The 17151-nt window shown below is 42.6% G+C and overlaps 1 protein-coding gene across 11 annotated transcripts in view; it reads right to left on the reverse strand.

The window, feature by feature from the left end:
- The window catches only part of RBM47 (RNA binding motif protein 47), a 156026-nt gene that overhangs the window by 93935 nt on the left and 44940 nt on the right, over positions 1–17151 (reverse strand). Inside the window, exon 2 of one of the 11 annotated variants that reach the window (XM_019640881.1) lies at positions 1319–1404. The exons of 8 other annotated variants lie outside the window; for them this stretch is intronic. The gene's annotated coding sequence lies outside the window, so the exon portion shown is untranslated. Of the gene's footprint in view, positions 1–1318; positions 1405–8516; positions 8559–12824; positions 12850–17151 lie in introns of those variants that run through there. 2 more of the 11 variants (XM_019640882.1, XM_019640883.1) reach the window with 2 other exon arrangements.

Raw genomic sequence — 17151 nt, forward strand, 5'->3', positions numbered from 1 at the left:
GCCCGGGAGGGTACTCCATGATCTGAGAGCCAGCACCACTGCTTATGAGGTCCCAGGGTTACTAGTTTCAGCAGCATCATTTGAAGTCACCAAAAAAGTAAGTTTTTCTTTCAGTATTAGAATCCTAAATTCTTTCTTTGGTAAGTGCAGAATTCCTATTGATGTGTTCTTTTAACAAAAAAAGTATTCATTTCCTACCTTAAAAAAAACCCCAAAAAAACCCCACTTCTACTCTGTGAAAAATAGGAGATAGAAAACACTTAAGGTTGGTCATTGGGGGATTATCAGGGGAATGGTGTATTTCATGAAATCTAAGTCTCCATAGATGCATTCTAATTTCAGACATCTTAAATTGGGGGGGGGGCAGGCAGGGAGCAGGGGGAATGAATTCTAGAGTTGATGAAATGCAGTAAACACCGTAGGAAAAACTCAGCATTAAAAAGAGTTTTAGGCCCGGCCGAGTGGTGCGATGGTTAAGAACTGGCTTGGGACGCCAGAGGGCCCCAGTTCGGATCCCACATATGAGGGCCAGTGACACTGCCCTCTACAGCTAAGATGCTGAACAACAGCTCAACCTGGAGCTGGGCTGCTGTGAGTCACCGGCGACGGCGTAGGCTGCAGCCCCTGTGGCAGTGGGTTGCCATGGGCTACCGTATGTAGCCAGCAGCCAGCGTGAGCGGCCAGCAGCCGCAGTGAGCGGCCGTCCAGAAGCCGGCGACTGATCTGCCTCAGCCAGGAAGAGCGCAATGATGGTGCCAACTTGGGCCAGTGAAGTAACGTCCTCCACAACTAGACTGAAGAACAAAACGACAGCAACTTGTCTGTTCCCCTTCCCCCAATTTCCCAATAAAAATCTTAAAAAAAAAAAGTTTTAGCAAAGTCATTAAAATATAGCTCTGTTAAGTAGACTAGGAGGGGGGTTATCATGGTGAGGAGTATAAATGCCTAATCAGTATGTTGTTTTGTACACCTGAAACTAATATAAGAAAATATCTAAAACCCAGAAAAAAAATATTTTTTCCCATTAAAAAAAAAATATATATATATATATATATATATATATATGTGTGTGTGTGTGTGTGTGTGATTTTGTGACTATGGCTATGGGAGTCCTCTGGGGACATTTGTGCTTATAAATATAAAGAACAGGGTGACTTAGTAAATTAAGCAAACACCCAGAAGCAAAACAATATGTGTTGAAAAAGAAAAAAAAGTGGGGGTTAGCATTTGGATGTCACTATGTAATGTTTGCCTACTTTTCTCCACTCCCACATTATGTTCGTTTGAGCCATGGTGAAACGGAGCCAGCCTGACTTACCAAACCTCTTCGGTAAGCCCAGGAACGGCTGATCTTTGCTGGGTGACCTGATGCAAGGGATCCTTCTAATGCCTCTGTTGCATGAACTGTGAAATGGAAAGATAACACTACTGACCCAGAGACTGCTAGTAAGGAGTATGCAGTAAATGACTGCTAAATGTAATAGAGGAGCAGTGGGTAAGAAGAAGAAATACGGTGTTTTATTAAAATCACACTCTTCTCTGTGTGTGTAGATTACAAGGAAAGCTACATAACTGGACAGTATAGGAAATTTCCACTGGCCCACATACATGCAGAAAATAGGTCGCATACTTGCCAGTTCTGCAAGGCTATTCAGGTTCATATTAGCTAAAGGGCATTCAAGGATGAAAATCTTACTCTGAAGAGGGAACTATATAAAGAGGTGATGTTAACAGGGAAGGGAAGCTCACAGGTTTGCCCAGGTGCTCAAAACACAGGTCGATTGCTTACCAGCTGGGTGATCTCGAGCATTTTACTCAACCTCTCTGAGTCTTTTACTCATCTAATATGGGCTTAATGTAATCCACCTGTTAAGGACATTGGGCTAATAAATAAGAGAAAAGATATGAAGCCCTTGGGGACCCATATGAAAGAAAATACTCAATTAAAGGCAGCTATGATGATTATATTAATTTAAATTTCTTTCTGCAGAGGCACAATAAATTGTGGTCTTTTAGGGGAAATCACCAAACATTCAAAATGGTTTCAAGCATTGTGAGATGTTAGTATTTTAAAAGTTCCTTTACTTTTGGGAGCCCTTTACAGCTGGCTTTTCTGATATATAACTATTCCATAACTATTCAGCTTGTCTTTAAGTAAATACACTCGATTAGGTAGGCTCTGAACAGGAGATTTTATTATGCTACTAATCCACCATGAATGAATAAAACCCCACAAGAGTCTCGTTCCTGCTCCCTCCAAGAAAGACCATGAGTCCACAACCTATCCCTGGGAAACAAAACACTGAGCTCTGCTAACTCCTGTGGTCCAACTCAATAATCATTTGTTCCAAAGTTCTTCCCAACTCGATGGCCTAATTAACTAAGGTTGAGCTTTTGATTAACATACTGTGCTTGAAGGAACTTTGACCCACAGAAACTTGGCATTTGACTTGCTTCTCTGAGTCCAACCTGTGTCACGAGTGTCAGTTTCAAGGGTAATAAAGGACCTGGCTGTTTGCTTACAGCAAACGGAGGCGGTGCCATGTCATTATCCGGCTTTTACCTCTGCTATCCACTGAACCCTGGACAAAGAAAGTTTGCAGCCTGCATGTCAATTTTTAGAGAATGAAAAGATATATATTTCCAAACTGAAAAGCACCTAAGTTCTACATGGCATTTTTACTAAATGACAGTTGTTTTAAAAATGTGAATATGGTCCCAAGATCAAAGTGATCAGAGTGTAGATCAGGTGTTAGATCAGGTGTTTGAGCAGGTGTGTGTTATGTCTGCCCAGATTCTGCCGTGGTGAGCAAACTGCCCTCTCTGGTGGTTGCTGAGTTCCCCTTTATAGAAACACGTGTGTTATAGAAACAGGCATCAAACATAAGGCAGAGACCACAGTACTTGAGAGCTCGTGTTCCTGCCTGTTATGAGATTAAAATTGTCCCCCAAAATTCATGTTGAATCCCTGACCCCCAGTATGTCAGAATGTGACTGTATTTAGAAATGGGGTCTTTAAAGAAGTAATTAACATGAAGTCATATGGGTGGACCCTAATCCAATATGATTGGTGTCTTATAAGAGGAGATTAGGACACATTCACACATAGACCAAGCGACAATCATGAGAGGACACAGTGTGAAGGTGGCCATCTTTAAGCCAGGGAAAGCGACCTCAGAGGAAACCAAATCCACTGACACCTTGATCTTGGACTTCCAGCCTCCAGAATTCCAGAACTGTGAGAAAATAAATTTCTCTTGTTTAGGCCACCCAATCTGTGGTATTTCATTATAGCAGCCCTAGCAAACTAATATGCTGCCCCACTGTCTGCACCTCTCAACCTTATGTCCCAGGAGCAGGCAGGCAGCAAGTGAGTGAAGTAGATGAAGAACGATAGGAGTGGTGTAAACAGTGGTAAACGGAAGAGGGCATACCCTATTTACAAGTATCAAATTAAAATTAAAATATGATAAGGCCATACAAAATATGTCCATGGCTTGATTATGTCAGTGAACCTTCAGTTTGCAGTCCCTGGGCTAAACCATTGCAATTTGACATTTCAAAACAATTGACATTTAAAAACAGCCACCATTCACGCTTTCAACAAATATGAATTGAACTCCTACTACACACCAGGCTCTGTGCTAGACACCGGTGCAGCAGTGGTGTCTTCTCTGCCTTCATGACACATAATGGTCTGGATAAGCGTCCAGGTATTGAGCTAGGCTAGACATACCAAGCTGAAATGATGGTTGCCGCCCTCCAGGGGGTACAGAGGTGGAATGAGACCATTATAAAACAATGTGACACAAGCTGTAATACGCAAGGGGCAATGGAAAGTAGGAAAAAGACGATCCCAAGTCTGTCAAGATTAATCCAGGAAGAGGTGAGCCAAGTCCTGAAGGATGAGTAGCGGTTTGTTCGGCAAACAGGGATGACAGATGAGGAGAGGGCATTACCCAGACAGAAGGAACGGCCAGTTCCTGGGTGCAGGAACAGCATCTTTGGAGAATGACAGCCAGTCAGACGGAGCGCGGGCAGTGGAAAGCAGCAGGGCATCCAGCTGAACAAGGCAAGGGACCAAGAGCTCACATTTTATTGCACAGTGAACCACTGGAGAATTTTCATCAGGAAGGTGACATTGCCAGAACCGCCTGTTAGAAAGACCACTTGGACTACAACTCAGAAGGGGCTAAAGGCAGGGCGGCCCATCAGAAGCGGATGGCAGGAACCAAGGAAACAGATGTAGGGGTGCTTGGTGGTCACGGTCAGGAATGCAGAACTGGAATTGTCATGGCATTCAACCATGGCCCTGGGTAACACTGACCAAGGACGTTATGTGCGTAAAGAGAAGCACTAGTGTTCCGAGCTGGGTACTTTGATCAATGAGAACATGCATTTCTTAAGAACGCTTGAATTTATCTTACATTTCACATCAGGAAACTAACTGTACTCATTCTTTTTATCCATTAAAGCCACATGTGACTGTACCTCTGCTTCCTTATCTGTAAATAAGGATAATAATGTCACTTCCATCACAAGGAGGCTTTCTTGAGTGCATTAATACAAGTAAGTGCTTAAGTGCAGTAAATGTTAGCCATTACTAAAGCAGAAATAAACTTTAAAGAACAGATGCATAATTAATAGCTGTGCAATTAACAACAGCTCTCCCTCTCAGTGACAATGAGCCAGATTAAACCGACCACCACAGCGATGGAGTAAAACTTGTCGTGGAAAGGAACTGCCGCTGATTTCCTTGCTCTCTCCAGAGCTCTCACACAGACTCTTAGAAAAGGCCCTGATATTTGTACGTAATCATGATTTTAAATTTATAAAATGCTTTGTCTAAGGTCAAAACGTTTCAAAGATTAAAGATTCAAGGGGATGTGAGACTTGCAAGGGCAGACTGACTGCAAAGAGGCACAAGAGACTTTTCTAGAGAGATGGAAATTTCTATGTCTTGATTGGGGCAGTGGTTTCATGGCTATATGTGTTCTAAATATCACTTAAAATGCGTGAATTTTATTATATATAAATTATATTTCAATAAAGACTGAATAAAGGTAGAAGAGATGGGAAATGGGGAAAAGGGAATTCACAGAAAAATGGATATTTATATTCCAAAGAGAAGGGAAATATAGACTTCTATGAAAGAACTTGCCTTAAAACTTTTGATTTCCAAAAACATCATCACTGTGAAGGGATGAAGCTAGCTAGGAATGTAAAAGAGATCCCTTATGCAAGAAACAGTTTGAAAATACACCCTCATTTCTATGTCTATAGAACAGCACTGTTTACCCCTAGTTGCACTGGACAAGCTGCCCTCTTGTGGTTTTGATATATATTTCCTTAGCACAAAAGTGGGCACTTATTAAGCTATTCCTGTAGCAGTCCCAACCTGCACACAAATGTTTCTCCAGGTAACTGAGAGTGGGTTTGACAGCCGCTTCCACACAAGACAGACACGGGCCGTTATGGGCCTGTGTCATAGCCAAACTTTAAATAACTAAGAAAGTAGGGTTGCCACAAAATACCTACGGTTTGAGGCTGACAAATTCAAGACATTTTATCTCAGTTTAAATTGGTGCTTAATTTTAATGGACGCTTGTACAGACTTTCACTTTTGCAACACAGAATCTTCATATGTCTCAAACAAGGTGAGTGCAAAGAAAACAACTGAAAGTTTGAATTCTACCATCTGAGAATATTATTTGATATTCCCAAAATAACCTTGCACAAAGAAAGAAAACAACAACAACCAAGTAAAACACTGGGTTTCAGTAACATTGGCATGAAGGGAAGCTAGGTGTCTTAGGAAACATTAAGTATTTGTTTCAAAAAAGGAAAGAAGGGAGGGGCAGAAGAAGGGAAGAAGGAAGTAGACAAGAAGGAAAGGAAGGCAGGGTGGGAGGATCAAATAGCCTATCTTTCCAAATTTAAGCTAAAAAAAAGATAAAAGATACATTATTTCAAAAATGGCAACATTTTCTCTTTAGAAAGCAATTCATCTTCATACGAGACTGTAAAAGAAATAAATTGAGAAAAGATACGGATATAGATGAAAATAGGTGCTGTATTTCAACTGTTGAGATGTTAAAAATCCATGTAGTTCAGATCCAGTAGTATGACACTGGACTAAACTAACTTCTACCAGGGCTACACGTTCCTGATGAATTGACTATTGAATCCACATTCTAGTAGAGTTAGCTTTCTTTTTAAATCATGTCACTTCCCTTCTCAAAACCCTCCAATATCTTCTCCTCGCGCTTGGAATAAAGTCCAAATTCCTTCCCAGAGCTCTCTCTAGGAGCCTGCACGTTTCTCTCTACTTCACACGCTGCCTCTCTCCCATTCCCTCACTCCCTCTGAGCACACCACCAGCCTCCTGCTGTTCCTCCAACATGCCAGCTCCTTCTCACTTCCCTGCCTTCGCACTGGTGGTCCACCTGGAATTTCTTTTCTCGGTCTTTCCACCCGGCAAAGTCCCTGACTGGGTTCAGGGCTCTTCTCTAAAATCACCTCAATCAAGAACTTTTCCTTGACTCCTCTGAAAACAACCCTCCAGTAACCAAGCCTGCACTCTCATCTTTCCTGTCTTTACTTTTCTTCTTTGTCCTTATTATCATCTGAAATTATATTATGTATTCATTTTTTATCACTTTTTATTATCCCCCTGTCCCACTGAAATGTGAGCTCCATGAGAGAAGGGGTTTTATCTTCTAAAACAGATCCTGACACTAGTCAGTACTTATTTGAAAAATAAATAACCTTGCTTGGGAAGATAATAAACCGTAATAAAATATGTTTCAACAGGGCCGGCCGAGTGGCACGATGGTTAAAGCTGGCTTGGGATGCCAGAGGGCCCCGGTTTGGATCCCACATATGAGGGCCAGTGACACTGCCCTCCACAGCTAAGATGCTGAACAACAGCTCAACCTGGAGCTGGGCTGCCGTGAGTCGCCAGCGACGGCGTAGGCTGCAGCCCCTGCTGCAGTGGGTTGCCATGGGCTACCGTGTGTAGCCAGCAGCCAGCGTGAGTGGCCATCCAGAAGCCGGCGACTGATCTGCCTCGCCCAGGAAGAGCGCAATGATAGTGCCAACTTGGGCCAGTGAAGCAACATCCTCCACAACTAGACTGAAGAACAAAACGACAGCAACTTGTCTGTTCCCCTTCCCCCCAATTCCCCAGTGCTGTTCCCATCCCTCAATTCGCCATTAAAAATCTTAAAAAAAAAAATATGTTCCAACACTCTATCACCATCAATAAGTCCTTCCTCAGGTCTACCCCAAGTTTCTCCCCTTGCACCAGAACGCTATATCCTTTACTTGAATCCCAGTGATGGACAGTGGCTGACCAATATATGCTCTGTGAAGTAATTTTTCAGGATTACACACTTCTGAAGGTAAAATGAGGCCTTCGCAGAATGTACTCCAGCCCTTTTGTTTTGAAGGTAAGTACACAGGCTCAGCGAGGTTGGCTGGTTTCTCCAGGTTCACACAGAAACAGCGAACATCAGCAAACCCCAGATCACTTAAAGGGTGCACAGTGTCTGCCTTACTCATCTCTACAACCCCAGGACCCAGCACGGTGCCTGGCACAAAGAATGAGCTCAGCAGAAATGTACCCGAGTGACAGCTACCCTCAATCCCGCTCAAAGAGCTCATTCAACTGAACTGGACTTCCTCTCATTACTGTCCCAACTATGACGTCCTATCTGAGAAACATTTCCAGTTACTTGTGTCATTATTTCCCGTCCTCTCTCCTCTGAATGTGCAGTTTGACAAAATAACAAGACACAACAGTATATCTGGGGACTGGTTTGATTCTAATATAATTCAAATAGCCCGGCAGTGGAAACACCAAGGAAAAAGTGGAAAATGCAAAGCAAACTAAAACCAAAATAAAGACAAAAAGCTGGCAGTGTACCTGGCCACACGTGTTGTGACTGTAATGCAAGGCAGGAGCCCTGTCAGGTTCATATTTGTTTCCTCACAGCACCTAGCAGTGTGCCTGGCACACAGTCATGGCCCATTTGTTGGGAACAGAGAAGAAAATGACACTGCAGATTCAGTGGTTTTGATAATAACAAGTAAGTTTACTTTATAATAACAGCTCACACTTGCACGGTGCCTTCCGTTCTCAGCACTTTATACACATCTCATTGAGACCTCCCAAAACATACACCTCACCTGTAAGGGAGATGCTACAACTCTGAAAAACCAAGTCGTTTTTAGAAGTCACTTAGCAGGCGAATCTAGACTCCAGTCTCCTACGAGACTCTGCAGGATTCCTCGCTTCCATTGTGTCTGCATTACCTATGTGCTTTGCTGAAGAAATAGTGATGTATTTGATTAGGGGACGTTGCTCCAGACCCTGCTAGTGGTATGAAGCAATGTAGAGTGCATGCACCCTATTATCTTCCCAAAATCTGAAATATTCTGGATTCCAAAGCACATCTGACCCAAAGGGTTTCAGGCAAGGATATCTCACATTTACCTTAACGCAGAGAAGTTACCTGTCCCCAGTCACACAGGTAGGCAGTGGCCAAGCTGGGATGCCCAATCCAGGCAGTCTAATTCTGTAGGGGTGCTTGTGGCCACAAGATTCTGACTCTCTCATCGATGATGTCAGTGTTACCTGAAAAACAATTACTGCCTCAACTATTTTTCTGATGTGGCTCCAGGAAATAAAATTAAGCAAGGTGAATTGGCTGGGGCAGGCTTGTGTTGTCACCCACAAAGATTGATTTGGACTATCAATGACCCTGGCTAAATGAGGGCTCAGGGTAGTAACCCGAGCACAGTGGACTTCTAGGAGGTCATGGCCACATTTGGGAAATGGCACACAAAGCTTTTGGTGATCAATTTTGGGAATGCCTCCCCAGGAGCTTCTGGGAAAAGCTGAGGCGAACTTGCTAGGGGTCTGGGACAATCTTTCCACATTCTTTAATATACTCTGTGGAGTGGGAAGGGAGAGCTGTGGGTGGAATGTGAGCAGGAGACTGTGGAAGCAGAAAAGGCGTGTGTGTTTATGCGTGCATGGATGCATACGCTCATTATAAATGACTTCCCTTACTGTTCAGAATGCAGAACACTGATGAATTGTGTTTCTGCTTTTCTTCCTATCCTTTAAACTAATTATCTGTGGAAATCAAAGATGCTACTTCATTTGGGCCAGCAGTGTTCTTACTTCACCAAGTACTTGGGGTGAACTCCATTCTTCAGATCTCAGTTCAAATGCTACTTCCTCAGGGGAGCCTGCCCAACACCCCAAATCAAATGGTTTCCCCACTTTCATTGTCTCTCATATCTTGGTGTGAGCCTTCCCTCGCAGCACTCATCACATCTGTAATTAAATACTTGTGAGTTCACTTGCTCGCTGCCTGGCTGTCCCCACCAGGCTATAATCGCCATGACAGCAGGACCCTTCCTTGTCTGTTTGCTCACCTCCACATCCTCAGCAGGCAGCACAGCACCTGACACATCCTAGTAGCTCCATAAATATTTGTTGAACGAATGAATGAGTTTCGAATTTCACAGCAGAACACCAGGCATTGGCAGCACTTGCCAGTAGACACACAAGGTCTTCACCCACCTCTGAATTGTGAAAGCCTTATTGCCTGGGCAGTGACGTGTTATCTCTCCCGCTTTGAGTGGTTACTTCACTTTATTTTCCTTAGTGTTAACTTCTGACCTGTTTAGATCTTGTCTTCCCAATTACATCAAAGCACACTGAGTGTAAGTCATTCTGGCTTGGATTCCACAAAGCTCCCTTGCCAGGGTTTGGCAACTACCCTTTTCTCATGGTTTAGTGCTCGAAATAGGTATTTTTGCAGTGGGGAAACTGAAGCCCCAAAGTGCAGGATAGTGTCAAATAAGAAAACTAGAAGCAAACATTGGAGATTTTAGCTAAAAAAATTTCTAAATGAGTCGAGTGCCCAGGAAGAAAGACTGAGTGTTACTTGAAATAAAATACAGGTTCTGACTTGTTGATGCGAGTGACCAACACAAGGACAGAGAAAAACCTTAATTCAGCAAAGTCCTTTTTTAGCCTCATGAAATATCCCCATTCTTCAGGTCCCACCCAAATCAGGAAGATTCTTGGTGGCGCAAAAGTAGGATTTTTGTTGTTTTGCTGAGTCAGGCCCTTTATTATAGGGTAGAAAGAACACGTGTTCCTGATTTCTCAATTCCTCATTCCTGCTGGCAATACAAAATATGCCTCAGCCCTAACTCTCAAGCCCAACAAACCACAAATGAAATAGATAACTCGATTTTCTTTCGAATTGATGTATTTCAACTAATTTTTAATTTCACTCTTTTTTTTTCTTTCTTTGGTCAAATTACTTATGATAGATATTTAACGATTATCAAGTAGGCCTGTGAATCCTTCCCCCACAGCCAGGCGCTCACATTCAGGCATCACCCTATTCTCATTTTCTGCCCCAACCCTCATACAAGCCCGACAGTCAGAAACCAGACCAGTCAGCTGAAAATGCTGTTGTCAAAACACAGCCAAACCACTCAGAATTGTCACAATTGTCAGGAATTTCCTAACATGGCCAGGGTCACTGACAGTTAAAGATTTCACCAACATCACCTGCAGAATCTGAATCCATTCCATGAAAAGGGCAGAAAACCCCTAAAATGCTTTAAGGGCTAAGGGAAGCCTTTAAAATACAAGGGCATGGAAATTCTGAGCTGCACTTACCCCCACATTCCCAAGTCACAGGTGTTTCAGAGGACTTAGCTTTCACATGGCCCCGCCTGACCAACAGGGCTCAAAGCATTCTTGTCAGGCTCAACTTTTTAAGAAATCTAATCAGAGCTCACAACATAACCAATTCCTTGGGCGGAATGACAGAGGCCCTGAATCTCCCTGCTCCTCCAGTGTCGCCCTCGTGTCACTTGCAAGCTGAGCAGCCTGGAGGTGGTGGCCCCACCTGCTCCTCCCCGACCTCCTTGTGCATCTCAAGTTTTAACAGATTCTGTACATTGTACTGATCGATGTCCTCTTTGACTACTAACCACCAGAGCAAATCAAAAGTTGATGCTGTCCCCTTTTCTTTCATTATTTGCCATGTTTTTCACACTGGCTATGTGCCAGACCATGCGTCTGGTTTTAATCTTCTCAACAAACAAACAAGGTGGGAACTGTTAAGCCTGTTTTCAGTGACAGGAACTGAGGCTTGAGGAGGTTGCCTTGCTTAAAAAAAAACACAATCTCTAAGAGGTAGGCTAAGACTTAAAGCTTGATCTTTCTGGCATTATTCCACTGCCTCAAAATAAGAGATCCTTCCACTAGGAGATCAGAAACCTCTTGTCATTCATTCATTCATCCATTCATCCAGTCAGTAACATGTGTTAGAGGTCCACAATGCATGGTCCTCTCAATAACCTGAAACCTAATTCTTCCACTCTATAACACCAAATTTTACATTTTAATATCTCTCAAATAACCAATGTGTATATTTACTCCTTTTAAAAGCTAGTATTAAATCAATTGTGTATTTTACATCTGTGGTCAGATGATAACCCAGGGAACAAGTCCCTTGTGAAAAAATCTTCAAGATTCATTCTATTTAAAGATATTCAAAATCAATAGAATAAGACCACCTGGTCTATGTGGCTCCAAGGGGGTAAGATTAATGTGATTAAAGAAAAAGGTGACTGTCAGAAGGAGGAGTGGTCCTCCTTTGGAGGCCTAGGAAAAGCTGGACAGGTAACAGCTGGCAGTGCCCCTGGGGCACAGATGAGGACATGAACTTTTAAAAAGTCACTGGACTTCAGAAGGAAGGCAAGATCAGCCTACTGTGAAACATGGGGTTCCCAGGCCAAGAAGGCGCCTAGTAAATGGATCTATTAAATCTTAGATCCCTGGGTTCCTCAGTTCTAATTCCACTCACACCTAGAGGCTTTCTGAATGCGATTTGCAATTCCCTGTCCACCCAAGGTTTAGAGAGAACGTGCTCATTTCCCAAAAGTAACCTTATTTTTAATAGTGAACAAATATTCACGGAGGGCCTGCTCCAAGCCATCGTTGTGCTAGAATGTTCGCCCGGATTTTCTGCCCCTGGGCCTCACAGTAGAAGCCCTTATCCCCACAGCACGCCTCATGGTGCCCCTCTCTGAAAGGGTGGGGACCACTGCACTGCAGCAGAGTTTCTCAAGCTTGCCCAGTCACCTGGAGGGCTTGCTAAACATCAGATTCCCGGGCCTTCCCTTGGACTTTATGCATCAGCACCACCAAAGGAAGGTTCTAAAAACCTCTCATTTTAAACAGTATCTCAGTAATTCTACTTATTGGACAAGTTTGTTGATCACAGCTCTCTGGCAGTTATCTTAGCCTGTTGTGGGTGTGATCCCAGTAAGAGGCGATATATTCAAATGCAATGTGATATACTGGGGATTGAGTTTTTAAAAGATATTTTCAGAAATAACAGTACAACAGCTTTGATTGTCAAACCAAGGCCCCCTTTTCCTCATTTCTTTGCCCCAGATCCTACTAAGTAAAGTCCCAGAAACTTAGATCCTATCCCACTGAAACCCGCATGGCATAATATTCAGAAGATTAGTTAAAGCTAGGAGGCCACGTTAATATTAATATTCTGGATGCTAACAAAACCCTTAGTCCAAGGCTTTGAACCAATGAGCACTCAATACTTCTTTCAATGGTCTGGCTCTGCCCTTTCCAAGCCAAAGCCTACAGAAGTTTTTAGGTGCAGTGGATATCCTTACAGTGGATGACATATACACATACACATAACTTGCCCACAAAATGCTTCCTTTCTATTTATGACTACTCTCTGGAAACTAAAACTTACTTCACCGATAATATGTTTTCATGACGCGTAGTATTGGTTCAATATAGCAGGCTGCTCAGAAGCAATATTATTCTTAGAACAGGGAGCATCAGTGAAGAATTCACTCCAAGGGATGAGAGTCATATTTGGTGGGCGTGAAGCTCTAAATGCCATCTCCTGAAGAGAGACAAGTCCAATGATAAGACAGCATAAACAGGCAGGTTTAAATGATCCAGAATGCATGAATCCATGTGTCATATTAGACTGGTATTCTTTCGCCCTTGCTAACATCAGAAGTACATTTTAGTGTGATTACTGACCTCTGAGCTATTCACCACACAACTAGGCTGGTTCCAAATTAATCCTTTTTGTTCATAAACAGCATTTAAACAATGAACCCATGATGCTCTGTGGTGCTTTTCATATATATATATATATATATATATATATATATATATTTTTTTTTTTTTTAATGATTAAATAGCAGTAAAAGCTATAACGTGCTCTCCAAGCTTTGTGGTTGTGTTGTAATGATCCTGCAGGATCCCCAGAGGCCAAATTCTTGAAACAGTAAAATACCTTCGATATCTACCAGTTGAGTTGATGTAGATAAGTTAACAGATTCAGGCAGGTGACTTGCCCAAGGTCACAGAGCCAGTCAGTGTTCATTTCAGACCTGAGGCCTCTCCCACTACCTGTGTGATGCTACTAAGAGGGGGTGGTGTCTGATAGGCAGAACTTGTTGCACTGCCCACGTGCTAACCTCCCATCTGGCCCACTCTTTGGGCTTGCCTAACCCGGAGAGTAATAGACACTCCTCCTCCCAGTGTGGCTGTGTAACCAAGGCTACTTCCTGACATTAAAAGAGTAACAGGACTGCTGTGGCATATCTAAGTACAACCTTCAGGAGGGCACATTGACAAATGTGACTGCCTGGTGTATTTGAAAGTTATGAAAAATATAAGCAATAGAGGCCGCTCCCTTCTATGGACCACAGTGCCCACATTACAGTTAGGTCTGACCATTTGACTTAGCTCCAGCCAAAGGATGGAGAGGAAGTGATGCAGGCCATGATGATCCAATGTGGGCCTGGCCCTAAAAACCTACTACGCACACTCTTCTGGCTCTCTCCTTCTCTGGCTGACTGGGAGAGCAAGGCCCAGGCAACGCTAGATACCATGGGCTGGAAAAGTCTGGGTCTCTCACCTGGCTCTCCAAATGAGCTCATGGAGGTGAGCCGCCCCACCAACCTGCATGCACACCAGGACGGCAAGAAACACAATTCTATTCGGTGAGCCACTGACATATGGGGTCTATATGCAACTGCTACTTAGCCTAGCCTAACAAAAACACAAGGAATCTCTGAAGACTGGAGAAAGTATGGCTTTAAAGTAACAGAAACAAGCAGCACAGGTAACACATCTATTGTTTATCAACCACACAACAACAAGAAGGCATCAACAGGATTTGGGGAAGAGTAAACCATAGACTAACTTAATTTTCTTCTAGAATATAAAAGAAAAATCTTGCTATCAGAACTGTTCACTTATAAGTTGCTTTTTGAAACAACTTATAGAATGGCTTTTCCAAAGAAAGAATGTTAGAAATGATGTTCAAAAAGATTTTTTAAAAATCTTTTTGCCCAAGTGCAATAGAAATGATTCTAAAAGTAACATCAGTCCTGTGGGCCTCTGAGGTCTGAGGACACTCGGTGGGTGGAGGGGGCACAGAAAGAGGCAGAGGAGCTTCTAAGCAAGGGCCCCAGGGGCTGAAGGCCTACACGGAGGGTCCTGGCACCGGTGGCTTGGGTAGGTTGGGTTGTGGGTGTGGGGACTGAGGAAACATTCCCTCCAGCAACCTCTGTCTTGGTGAAAACATAAAATCCATTTGTCCACAGGTGCAACATCCTTCATCCTGTACTTTATCAAGGGAGGCAATGAATTCAGCTAAGCTTCCACAGCGTTTCTGATTTGATCCCAAATGGCAGTTTCATTAATGAGCTGTGAAGTTCTTTTCCCATTCATCCTGAGCTGCCCCAGTAATGTTAAGCAGTACTCAGCATGCTGCTTGCTACTACATGGCAGCGTGGTTAAGGGCAGGAGAACCTCAAGGACACCGACACATCTGCCAGTGCAGGCCTTGGAGCTGGAGCAGGGTCCTTGATGCCTTTGCTAGGCTGAACATTAACCTTTTACTTGCTGGCTTATGGGCAGGTCCAGGGATTCCTGGGAAAGGAACTAGAGAGGTCAGGCTGGTTGTGGGAACATACCGGAGGCTTGGGACAGCAGCTATCCACCAAGAGGCATAGAAAGATTTCAATCTTTTAAAAGTCAGCATGGCTGTACCAGTGCATACAACTACCAGACCTGGTGAAAAGTTCAAGTCTTTGAAACAGACCTGGGTTCAAATCTTAATTCTGTTACAATCCAACTGTGTGAACATGGGTAACTTATTCCTTAGATTGTCTGAGCGTTATATTCTGAGTCTAATATTCTGGGTTTTCTCAACTGCAAAATGAGGATGATATGAATGGATATGAAAGCACCTGATACAATGTCTGATGTTCAGTAGGTGTTTAATAAAAGCTAGTCTCCCCCTAACCCCCCTTCCCAGCTCACATCCTCTTCACAGCAAGCCCAAGGCATGGGGATTAGGATAAAGGAAAAATACAGGATAAATGATAAGGTCACAGAATGAATAGGATAGTAAGACTTGGGGTGACACAGGAGGGAAAAAAAAGCAAAGAGGAACCTGGAGGAGGTTGCTACACATTTTTGAGGAGAATTGCTTCAGACATAGATCAGTGCCCCCAGCAGGAGGGATTTCCAGCCAAAACTAGCCTTTGGGTTAGCTGGTTACTCATTCTTGGAATGTCACCAACAGGAGCTCTATATCATGCTAGAAACTGGACTACAGAGCCAGTGCTGAGGGCAACATCATTAAGATTCCAGTGATCTTGGTTTGAATCCTGGCTCGGTCATTTACTAGTTGTATGTAAATCACTTAATCTCTCTGTACCTCAGTTTCTTCATTTGTACAATGAGGATAATCATAGTACCCACCTCTGGCTCATAAGGATAAGCTGAGTAAACATAGGTCAAGTGTTAAGAATGGTGCCCACCTGTGTTAAGAATAGGTAAGAACCATACCCCTCATCTATTCTTTACTCTTATTATTTGTTGATGGCACTCAAGAGGCAAAAAGCTCTGCTACTTCCTAACAATGTAGGGATTTTAGGAAAGCTACTTAGGTGTCTGAACCTCAGATGTTGTCTGTAAAATAAAAGGATTGCATTATAGCTAACATATATTGAGCACAGATTGATACTTTGATGAAGATCCATTATGTCCATTTTCGAGAAGAGAAAGCTGTGTCTTCAAAAGGTTAAATATCTAGCCCAAGGTTAAAAGGTTAGGAAGAGGCCCAGCCAAGACTTCAAGCCAGTTCAGAGAGATAACAGATCCTGCTTACTTAAATATAGTGCTCTACTATCTCTGACCCCAGGATGCTGTAACGGCATTGCAAGCATGCTTGTTAGGGATCACATACTCTGGTGTATAGCACAGCAAGTGCATTTGAAGAAAGGAATGTAATCAGTGTCCATAAAAACCAAAGAAATGTAGGGCTAGACCAACAGAATCAAGATAAAGGTCAGGGCTTTTAGTTGTCCACATGACTCGCTCGGGTTGGGGCTAGACGAAGTAGGTGAGAAAATAGAAGCTCACGTTGGAGAACCAAGAGGCCAGAAGTCTAATAACACGATATAGTTTCTAAAGCTATCATTCTTTATAAATGAGACAATCTAAAATGATAATTTATATATTAAATCATACCTTAACACTGACTTCCATAATAAAAGACTTATAAATTCAACTACATAAAATATTCCTTAAAACCACAAACAAAATCAACAGATAAATGGTCAACAGAAGATATCCACAAGTCACAACACAAAGAACTTGTTTCAACACAGAAAGCTAATATATAAAATGCTTATAAAAACCAGTGAGAAAATGATTGACAAACCAATAGAAAAATGGGCAGAAGATATGAACAGATAGTCAACAAAGTATAAATGACCTTTAATGTTATGAAAATATGCAAAATGAAAATACAGTGAAATATCATTTCTCATCTATCAGATTGGCAAAAATCCAAATGCTGATATTAACATATTATCATATTATGTTGGCAAGGCTGTGGAGAAACTAATACTCTCATACGTTTCTGATGGGAGATATGCATATTGGTACAACCCCTATGGAGGACACTTACCTATTATATTATATATCTATTATATATCCATTATATCCATTATAATTACTATTGCATATCTTTTTTTTTTTTT

The sequence above is a fragment of the Hipposideros armiger genome, unplaced genomic scaffold (genome assembly GCF_001890085.2).
Source record: "Hipposideros armiger isolate ML-2016 unplaced genomic scaffold, ASM189008v1 scaffold_53, whole genome shotgun sequence".
NCBI lineage: Eukaryota > Metazoa > Chordata > Mammalia > Chiroptera > Hipposideridae > Hipposideros > Hipposideros armiger.